Below are 9,566 nucleotides of genomic sequence, written 5' to 3' on the forward strand. Positions count from 1 at the left end.
ACTCGCCTTTCCTCTAAGACACATGTAGTGTCCCCTCCCATTAGGGGAGGGTGAGAGAGACGAATTTCCCCACCCCCAGCTGTGGGGAAGCGGGCCTTGGCCCAGCCACTTTTCAGTGCATCCGGAGCATCACTCTGAGTGAATATTTATTACAAGTGAATATCATCATCCCCCTTCCACAGGCGACCGGCAGAGCGCCCCCCGCAGCGTGCCGCCGTGCTTGGGGCGGTGAAATCGCTAGAGCCGCCCCTGCCGTCTGGCCGTCAGTCCCCAGCCCCACTGCCTGTCCCATCGCAGGGGAGCCGGTGGGGCACCGAGGCTCGGGGGATGTGATGTCCAGGAAGCATTCAGGACTTACAAGAGACGCCTTTATTCTGGGCCAGGTTCCAGCTGGCTCTGGCCAGAGTCTCTTCAAGGTACTGTTCTCCCCGGGGGTTTGAGGTGGGCAAGGGAGCGCAGCCAGAGAGGCCACCAGCTAGTGAGGGGAGGGGGAATGGGTGCTGGCAGGGTGCCCTTCTGATAACATTGGGTGGGGGGAGGTCCCTTGAAATGTTGCCAGCTGGGAAAGATGGGACAGGGGTGGAATAGGATTATGTGGGGCCCTGGGCCAGAGCAAGTGGGAGCCCCCCCCCCGACACTCCTAATGGGGAAATGGGGAGGGGGCACAACGACTTGCCCTGCCCTGCCCGCCCAGCGCTGCCAGTGAGCAGTAGGAGCGCTGGGCGGGTGGAGCGGGGCAGCTCCCTGTGCCCTGACCCCACTCCCCAGCAGGCTCAGCAGGCGGGCGGAGCAGGTTGGGGTGTGGGGGTGCCCCCCAATTGGCCGGGCCCTTGGGCACGGGCCCCGTTCGCCCAGTGGTTAATCCGCCATTGGAGGGGGAGGATGGGCATAGCCCCTCCTCGGTCACCCTGCCCACAACTCCCTCCTGATGGCATCTGTGCTGCCCCCATCCTCGGCCCTCCCTGTAACGGAGGAGCTGCAGAGTAAGCCTGGATGGGCAGAAGGCCAGTTTTATACACGGAGGGGGTGGGGGGAAGCCAGAGGCAGATGGACGGGACTGGCTGCATCGTTGGGGCTTTCTAGTGGGGACTTTAGCTTTTAAGCCTTTAAGCAAGGACCAGGGCGAGATGGAAGATAAACCCCTAATCCGCAGGCCAGGGGAGGGAGAAGGAGCACCAGCAGCTGAGGCTAATGCCTCTCTTCCCAATGCTCGGGGCCTCTTCAGAGAGAGACGGCAGCAGATCTGACCAGTCAGGGTGTGTCTGTGCCTAGGGTGGGGTGGCAGGGTCAGGGAGTGGGGGGGCCATTCCCCCCAGAGTGATTTATGGGTCAGACAGACGAGATTGTGGATAAGACTGGGGGCTCGGAGAGCTGTGTTTGGTGAGGGCAGGAAGAAGCTTTCCATCCTCTCCAAACCACAGCACCTTGGCAGTAAGCAACCAAATTCGTCCCTGGTGCTAACCCCACTCAGTGCCTCAGTTTCCCCTCCCAGCCTTTGCCTAGTCCAGTGCTTCTCAAACTTTTGTACTGGTGACCCCTTTCACCTAGCACGGCTCTGAGTAAACACTTTTTTATATATTTAACACCATTATAAAAGATTGATGTAAAGCGGGGTTTATGGGGATAATAGGTAGATAGACTAGATTGATAGGGGGTGTATAGGGAGATAGATAGATATTGGGGTGTGCATGGAGGTGGATAGATATTGGGGGGATAGATATTGGGGTATGTATGGAGATAGATAGAGGGGGTGTATAGGGAGATAGATATTGGGGTGTGCATGGGGTGGAAAGATATTAGGATGTGTGGGGATATATTGGGGTGTGCATGGCAATAGATAGATAGGGAGGGGGTATGGGGATAGATAAATAGATTAGATGGGGTGTATGGGGATGGATAGATTAGATGGATGGGGTGGATGGGGATAGATAGATAGATTAGATAGGTAGAGGGGGTGGATGGGGATGGATAGATAGATAGAGGGGGTGGATGGGGATGGATAGATAGATAGAGAGAGTGGATGGGGATGGATGGATAGATTAGATAGCAGAGGGGCCGTTGATATTAAGCCACTGGGAGATATTCTATGGGGAGGGAGGAACAATGCCACCAGCTCCTGGCAGGTTCATTCTGAGCATTGCCCTCATCTGCTCTGGATCAGGCTGATGGAGACAGAAAATTCAAACAGAACCGATCCGTTTGCTCTGACCCCTTGGCGGGGGAGGGCGGGAACCAGCTCCGCTGTTTGGAAATCGGATTCCAGCCTCGGCTTATGCTGGCCAGGAGCATCTCATTGGCTGGGCAGCAGGAAGCTGACCAGTTGCTAAGGCTGGGGGGCGGGGGGTGGGGGCATTTGAAGGGCCCGGGTCCTGCACTGGGTCCCCCCATCCAGCTAGGCTGGAGTCTGGCAATATAAGGGGTGGGGCCCACTGGAGCAGTGGCAGCTGCTGTTGACAGCTGGGGAGACTTTCTTCTGCTGTCCCTTTAAGTCAAGCCCACCTGCTTTGTGGGGGCAGGGAGGGGGCCGGGTCACAGCGGATTCAGCCCTGGTGGGGACGTGGGAGGCGAGGTCTCAAACCGGGAGAAAGTGTCCTCGCTGTAATAACGTCTAGCACTGCCCCGACAGTGGGTGAATCACCCTCCCAGCCTCCCTCTGAGGGGGGCAAGTGAATATCATCATCCCCCTTCTACAGGTGGGGAAACTGAGGCACAAGGCAGGGTTGGGACCTGCCTGAGGCTACACAGGGAGTGTGGGGCAGAGCTGGGATCAGAAACTCAGGACTCCCTGCCGGTGCCCTTAGCAATAAGTGATGTCACAGAGAGGTCTTTATCGAGCATCTCTCTCATAGAGCATTTATCTCCCCCCGTCCCCGGAGTGTCTGAGCACCACCCAGCCTTTGAGGCAGGGCGGTGCTACGCTCCGCATCGCGCAGCTGGGGACCTGAGGCGGAGATTAAGCGATCTCCCGAGGAGTCTGGGGCAGAGCCGGGATTTGAATCTGGATCCGCCGAGCCCCAGACTAGTCCGCTAAACGCTAGGCCACCCTTCCTCTAGCCACACTGCTGAGGCGCCAAAGCTGACGGAGGCAGCCCAAGTCGCTGATATCGTCGGCTCATCTCCTCCTGAAGATCTCTGGGCATCGCAATTTCCATCGCCTCCCCGGGCAGCCACTTCGATCCGCTCCTGAGCGTTCCAGTGACCCCTGCCCTGGCCTCTGCTCCCCCATTCCCAGATCCCTCTGGTCCCCTTATCACCAGCGTTCTTCCAGTGCAGGGGATGGGGCATCCTGGCAATGGGAGAAACTCCCCCCTGCTGCACCTGCTCTGTGGGTAAAAGACTCCAGTCTCCACAGCAAATAATAGTGACTCCTGAGCTCTGTGGCCCCGCCCTTATCTGAGGGGGCGGGGCTTTTGGTCTGTGGGCTCCACCCACCTTCCCCCAGGATTCATAGATTCCAAGGCCAGAAGGGACCACCGTGGCCAGCAGTTTGGCCTCCCGTACCACACAGAGACCTGCCCTAAATCCTTCCTAGAGCAGATCTAGGCGCACATCCAGTCTTGATCTAAACATTGTCAGTGCTGGAGACTCCACCGTGACCCAGGGGAAGTTGTTCTGGTTGTTAATTACTCTCATGGCTGAAAATTTACATCTTATTTCAGGTCTGAGTTTGTCCAGCTTCAACTTCCAGTCGTTGGGCCGTGTTAGACTTTCTCTGCTTGACTGAAGAGCCTGTTATTAAATATTTTTCTCCCTGTGTAAGTACTTATAGACAGTGATCAAGTGACCCCTTAACCGGCTCTTGGTTAAGCTAAATAGCTTGTGCTCCGTGAGTCTGTCACTATCAGGCAGGTTTTCTAATCCTTAATCATTCCCGTGGCTCTTCTCTGAACCCTGTCTGATTCATCACCATCCTTTGTGAATTGCAGGCACCTGAACTGGACACATTATTCCCGCAGTGGTCGCTCCAGTGCCAATTCCGGAGGTAAAACAGCCTCTCTGCGCCTATTGGAGATTCCCCTGTTTATGCCTCCCAGGATCGCATTAGCTCTTTCAAATAGGCTCACACCGATGCTGAGCCCGGTGCAGGATGCTCGTCTCCCGGAGAACGCGGGAGGCTGATATCAAAGCAGCAGGGCTGTGTTAGATACATGTCCACGTTCGCTGCTAGAAAACCCTTCATGCTTCATTGTCTTCACCTGCTCCTGGTGTGCACGTCCCCCGGTGGCCTCTCAGCTAAGGAGCGCCTGATGCTGTGGCTTTGGGCTGCGATTGCCAACTTTCTAGCCGCACAAAACCGAACACCCTTGCCCTGCCCCCTCTGAGGCCCCTCCCCTTCTCTGAGACTCCACCCCCCATTCACTCCACTGCCCCTCCCTCTGTCGCTCACTCTCCCCACCCTCACTCACTCGCTCATTTTCACCGGACTGGCTCAGGGGTTAGCGGTGCGGGAGGGGCTGAGGGCTCCGGCTGGGGGTGGGGGCTCTGGGGTGGGGCTGGGGATGAGGGGTTTGGGGTGCAGGAAGGTGCTCCGGGCTGGGATCAAGGGGTTTGGAGGGCGGGAGGGGGATCATGGCAGGGGGTTGAGTTGCAGGAGGGGGTCAGGAGTGCAGGCTCCAGGCGGCACTTACCTCAAGCAGCTCCTGGAAGCAACGGCATGTCCTACGTGGAGGTGGGGGGGGGAACACGACACATGCCGTTGCTTCCGGGAGCCGTGCGGAGCCACGGCAGGCAGGGAGTCTGCCTTAGCCCCACTGCGCTGCCAACCGGACTTTTAATGGCCCAGTCAGCAGTGCTGACTGGAGCCGCCCAGGTCCCTTTTCAACCAGGCGTTCTGCTTAAATGCTTCAACCAGACACCTGGCAATCCTACTTTGGGCAGAGGGTCTCCATGAGGCAGGGGCGGCTCCAGGCCCCAGCACGCCAAGCCCGTGCTTGGGGCGGCATGCCGCGGGGGGCGCTCTGCCGGTCGCCGGGAGTGCGGCAGGCGGCTCCGGTGGACCTCCCACAGGCGTCCCTGCGGAGGGTCCGCTGGTCCCGCAGCTTCGGAGGTCCACCGGAGCCGCGGGACCGGCAGACCCTCCGCAGGCACATCTGCGGAAGGCCCACCGGAGCCGCGGGACCGGCGACCGGCAGAGCGCCCCCCACACCATGAGGTGATCTCCCAGCCTCACGTTCGTTCATCGATTATGCTTCGTTGCATAACTGGGCAGCTGCAAAATCTGGGAACTAGACTCAGGCTTGAGCTGCTGCAGCATTTGGCTTTGACTTTCAGGGCTCCAGGAGTTTGGCTGCGAGGCTTCTGCTTTAGCCTGTTATGGCAAAAGGTGACATTTTGATGAGGATCTGGGTTTTGATTCCAGTCTCTCCACCTCTTTTGTGGTTCCCCTGGGTTTGGATTCCGGATGCCCCAGAAGTTTCTGGCTCCAGTAATGGCGTTTTGATTCCATCTCTATCAGGAACAGGAACAGATCGGGATCAGCTCTATATACCGGAGCGAACCCAGGAAGCCAATCGGGTGCCACTGACACAAACTGTGGAACCAGGCGGGATGGTGAAAAGGCAGTGATCAGAGCCAGGGAACCAGTCCAGTTCAGAAGGCAGGGCCTGGGCAGCTGAGTTCAGCTGCTTCCAGAACCTCCACCTCCTCCTTCTTTGGGTCGTGGACTTTAGGAACATGCTTATCTAGGCCCTGATTCAGCCAAGCCCTGAAGCACACGCTGAAGGGATTTGCTGACTAGGAACACTAGCTCTGTCTCTTGTTGTTTTTATCGTTAACCTGCAAAGCCCAGAGCTGGCAGAAAAACTGCAGCCGCTGGAGAGAAATATTTTTGTATCTTAAAAAAAATCCTGGCGTGAGTTTGTTTTGTGCTGCTGTTCCCAGCACTCGCCTGAGGCGTCCCGAGACCTTGGCTGGCACTGGCTTCATTGGACAGCTGTCAGTTCAGGAGGAAGGTGGGTTATCTCCTCTGCCAATCCTCTTCTGTGCAGGGTTGTTGTAGCTGTGTGGTCCTCTTCTAGTTTCTGACGCTGTGTTAAATAAACCATAAGCGTCTCTCTCTCCTGCCTCCCTCCCTTCCCTGGTCCCACTGGGCATGGCTTGTGTGTGGCTAACAACTGGGCTTCACAGAGAATGGGGCATCTCTGGGAAAATGGCTCCTAAGGCATGTGGATTTTGAAGGGAAAAAAGCAGGGGGGAAATCAATCTGTCCTTCTTAATGCAGCATCTAGGCCTGACCGCCCCTGCATCCTGGTCTTCATCATTTCAGCATGGGCCAAGTAGCTCCGTTAGAGGGAAGGGATTTTTGTCTTGCAGTTACCCCATTTTGGCTTGAGAGGTTACTTAATTTTTAGGGTCTTCTGAGTTATTGCCCATTAAAAGGAGAAATTGACTCGAGTATGACTTTGATGCAATCCCGTTTATTTACGATGGATGTGTGCAAAGTCCGGTTTTACCGAACACAGGAGGAATCAAGCTGCAGGAGTTCTTTTATTTTTGCTCACAGTCCCAAGTCTCTTTCCAGACAGTAATCTGCCCAAAAGCGCTCGCTCTCTCAGTTTTTCTCAGGGTCATGTCACACGTCCCTCTCTGGCTGTGTCTTGGCTTCTTTGCTGCCGTCTCTGTCTGATTCTGTGGTGTTTCTGCTGCTTCTCTCTCACACAGGCCTGGTCCACACTTAAAATTTAGATCAACGTAGCTATGTCACTCATGAAAAATTCATACCTCTGAGCGCTGTAGATATGCTGACCTCACCCCCGAGATAGATGTGGCTAAGTCAATGTAAGAATGCTTCTGTTGACATAGCTACCACTGCTCAGAGAGTTGGATTGCCTACAGCGATGGAAAAACCCCTTCTGTTGTGGTACGACGCATATAAATGACAGCACTACAGTGGCATAACCACAGCGCCATAGCTGTGCCAGTGTAGACATGGCTTTAGTCACACAGCTGCAATCCAAACAACACCCTGTCTCAGCATGTAGGGGGGTGGTCACCCCGCTCAAGTCCAGAGTGGTTAAAAACAGCCCTGGGAGGGGGCTGTGGCTGGAGAAAGCAGCTTTTAGGCTGGGCTGATTGGGGGAAGTGGCTGCAGCTGGGGCCATGCCCCGAACAGACTCAGCTGGCCCTATAAAGGCAGAGAAGCCAGGAGCCCAGAAAGTCTCCCTCTGCCTGGAGAGGGAGATGGGCCTGGCTGCAAGGAGCTAGACACAAAGTACCTGAGTGGAGCAGGGCTGGGGAAAGGCAGAGGAGCTGGGGAGCTCCAGCCTGGAAAGCCCCAGGCTGCGGCCTAGCAGGTCAACAGGTCCTGGAGGTTGCAGGGGGCAGCCCAGGGGTAGGCAGAGGCAGCAGGTCCGACCCCCCCTTTGCCTATGATGAGTGGCTGACACTGCAGTCCGCCCTAGTGAGCGGGGGGGCTAGATGGGGACTGGCAGTAGCTGAACACTGAGGCGAACTGGGGATGGGGGTTCCCCTGGGAGGGGGAGACCCTGAGGCTGGGAGGGGTTACTGGCAAGGGCAGCACCCCAGGTAAACGGGGCACCAGGGTCCTGGGAGGGCCACAGGTAAGGTGGATCACCAGCCTACAGAGGGCGCTCTGGAGGCTGGAGAGCTAATTCCTGGAAGAAACCAGCAGGAGGCGCCGCAGGGGTGAGTCTGCGCCTCTACACAGTGTTTGCAATCAGACATCCTGGGAAACCCCTTGGATCAGCCACTGCCTGGAGTTGGAAAGGTTTTGAGAAGTTACAGAGTAGCAGAAGAAATACGGAAAGGGGGGAAATTAAAAACAAAAACAAAAATCCAAGACCCTGGACATCATTCATTTTGTAACAATCAGTGGTAAAAACAACAACAACAAAAAGTCAAGCAGCCATGGAAATTAAACATTCCAAACGTCTCCAGGAAATATGGGGGGACATTTTAAAAAAATTGTTACCTGTTGAACCTTTAAAATGATTAGCTGTATGGTGACAGCCAGGCCTGGGCCAGGACCCCGCTGCACTGGGACGAAAAGAGAGGCCCTGCACCAAAGAGCTAGGTAAAATGAAACCATTTTGAAATTTTTTTGCTAATTGTTTTCCCATTTTGTTTCGCCTGCCATAGCTGTTTGAATGGGATTTCTTTCTTTCAAATTAAAAGGCAAAAGAAAAATAGAAGCCTGGATTTAGGTCCCCATTTCAGTCTGATTTGGGCTCCTAATTCCCCTAAACTCCTTCAAAAATGGCAGCCAAAGCAAAAACTCCATTGATTTTTTTGTAGGGACGATTGCTCTATAGTCTGAGCAGTGCAGATGCCTGAAGCGAGTGCGCTGCCAGTGTCTCTAATAATTTTCATGGCATAATTGAACATACTGAAAAATAAATTGCATCTTGTTTGGCAAGGGGAGGAGTTGGCCAGGAGGAGCCAAAGGGAGATTTAATAAACTGTCAGGAGATAGGAGAGTAAAATGCGTATCACTGGAAATCCATTAGCAAGCAAGGGGACAAGAGAGACGGAGGGGATTGTGGGCGGATCCGAAATGTTCTGGGAATGCAAAGGGGGCAACAGAATGGATCTAGTTATATAGAATTTGTCATCCCAAAGCGTTTGAAAGTGCTGATCTGCCTATCTGTCCATCCCAGGGTTTTATCCTGCTGCCCATCACTGGAGTATCTGGGCACCTTCTCTATCAAATCAAGAGCGATAGTGAAGTCCCTAGTGGACTTCACGGAGTCTCTGGCTCATCTCCCTTTTCGGGGTAAAAAGCTCTGCTTGGAAGCAGGTTTGAGGGTTGGCTTTTCTTTGTTTCCCGTTTTTTCAGCTGGATAATTTGTGGGTAGGTGCTGGGGGTTTCTTGGCCAGCCCCGATGTCAGCACTGTGAGCGTCAGACCTAGCGTGGAAAGGCAGGAAACCCGTGTCCTATTCCTCGCTCAGCTGCTGGGCGACCTTGGGCAAGTCCTTTCATGCCTCTCTCTCTCCTGCCCTCTTGGGTCTGTTTAGCTTGGAAGCTCTTTGGGGCGGGGACTGTCTCTTATTCTGTGGTTGTGCAGCGCCTAGCACAATGGGGTCCCAATCTGGGCGGAGCCTTCTAAGTGCTACAAATAATAGCGATCGTTCCTGGCCTCCTGGTTAAATCACGCTCCAGTTAAAGTCCACAGGAATTTGCCTGCCTAAGAACTACGTATAAACGTAACACTGCGGGGGCCAGCTACATGGGGAGTTTCCCTGATTACACCCAATACACTAGTGTAGTGTCTGCGACGGGGGTGGCTGACCCAGCAGCTATAACAACCTGCTACTGATGAAGAAGGGGCTCTGTTAATTCGGCCAGCAGGAGCGAGTGCTTTTGGCGCTGCGCTTGACCTCTTCTGACAGTGCGGGTGGCCGTATGCACACAGCCATGGTTTGTTCCCTAAGGATCTCAGGATCCGGCCCTATATCTACACAGCATCAATGAGCAGATAGGCAGGGTGGGTGTGTGTGACACGATGGTGTGGGACATTTCAGGAAGGAGACGGGGGTACATCTCATCTCCAAAGTGCGGCTCTGGGTCTGAGCGAAATCTTTTTGGGGATCCACCTGTCGCTGCTTT

At 54.9% G+C, this 9,566-nt stretch overlaps 1 long non-coding RNA gene across 2 annotated transcripts; it reads left to right on the forward strand.

Moving 5' to 3' along the window:
• Nucleotides 1-2,909: 2,909 nt before the first annotated feature.
• On the forward strand, nucleotides 2,910-5,780 carry LOC123355695. 2 transcript variants are annotated; one of them, XR_006575168.1, is made up of 4 exons: nucleotides 2,910-3,329; nucleotides 3,660-3,755; nucleotides 3,927-3,982; nucleotides 5,456-5,780. It is a non-coding gene; the product is annotated as an uncharacterized LOC123355695 (long non-coding RNA). The 2 variants fall into 2 exon arrangements; XR_006575167.1 differs by having other exon boundaries at nucleotides 2,910-3,755.
• The last annotated feature ends 3,786 nt before the right edge of the window (nucleotides 5,781-9,566 follow it).

The sequence above is a fragment of the Mauremys mutica genome, chromosome 24 (assembly GCF_020497125.1).
Source record: "Mauremys mutica isolate MM-2020 ecotype Southern chromosome 24, ASM2049712v1, whole genome shotgun sequence".
Lineage (NCBI taxonomy): Eukaryota > Metazoa > Chordata > Testudines > Geoemydidae > Mauremys > Mauremys mutica.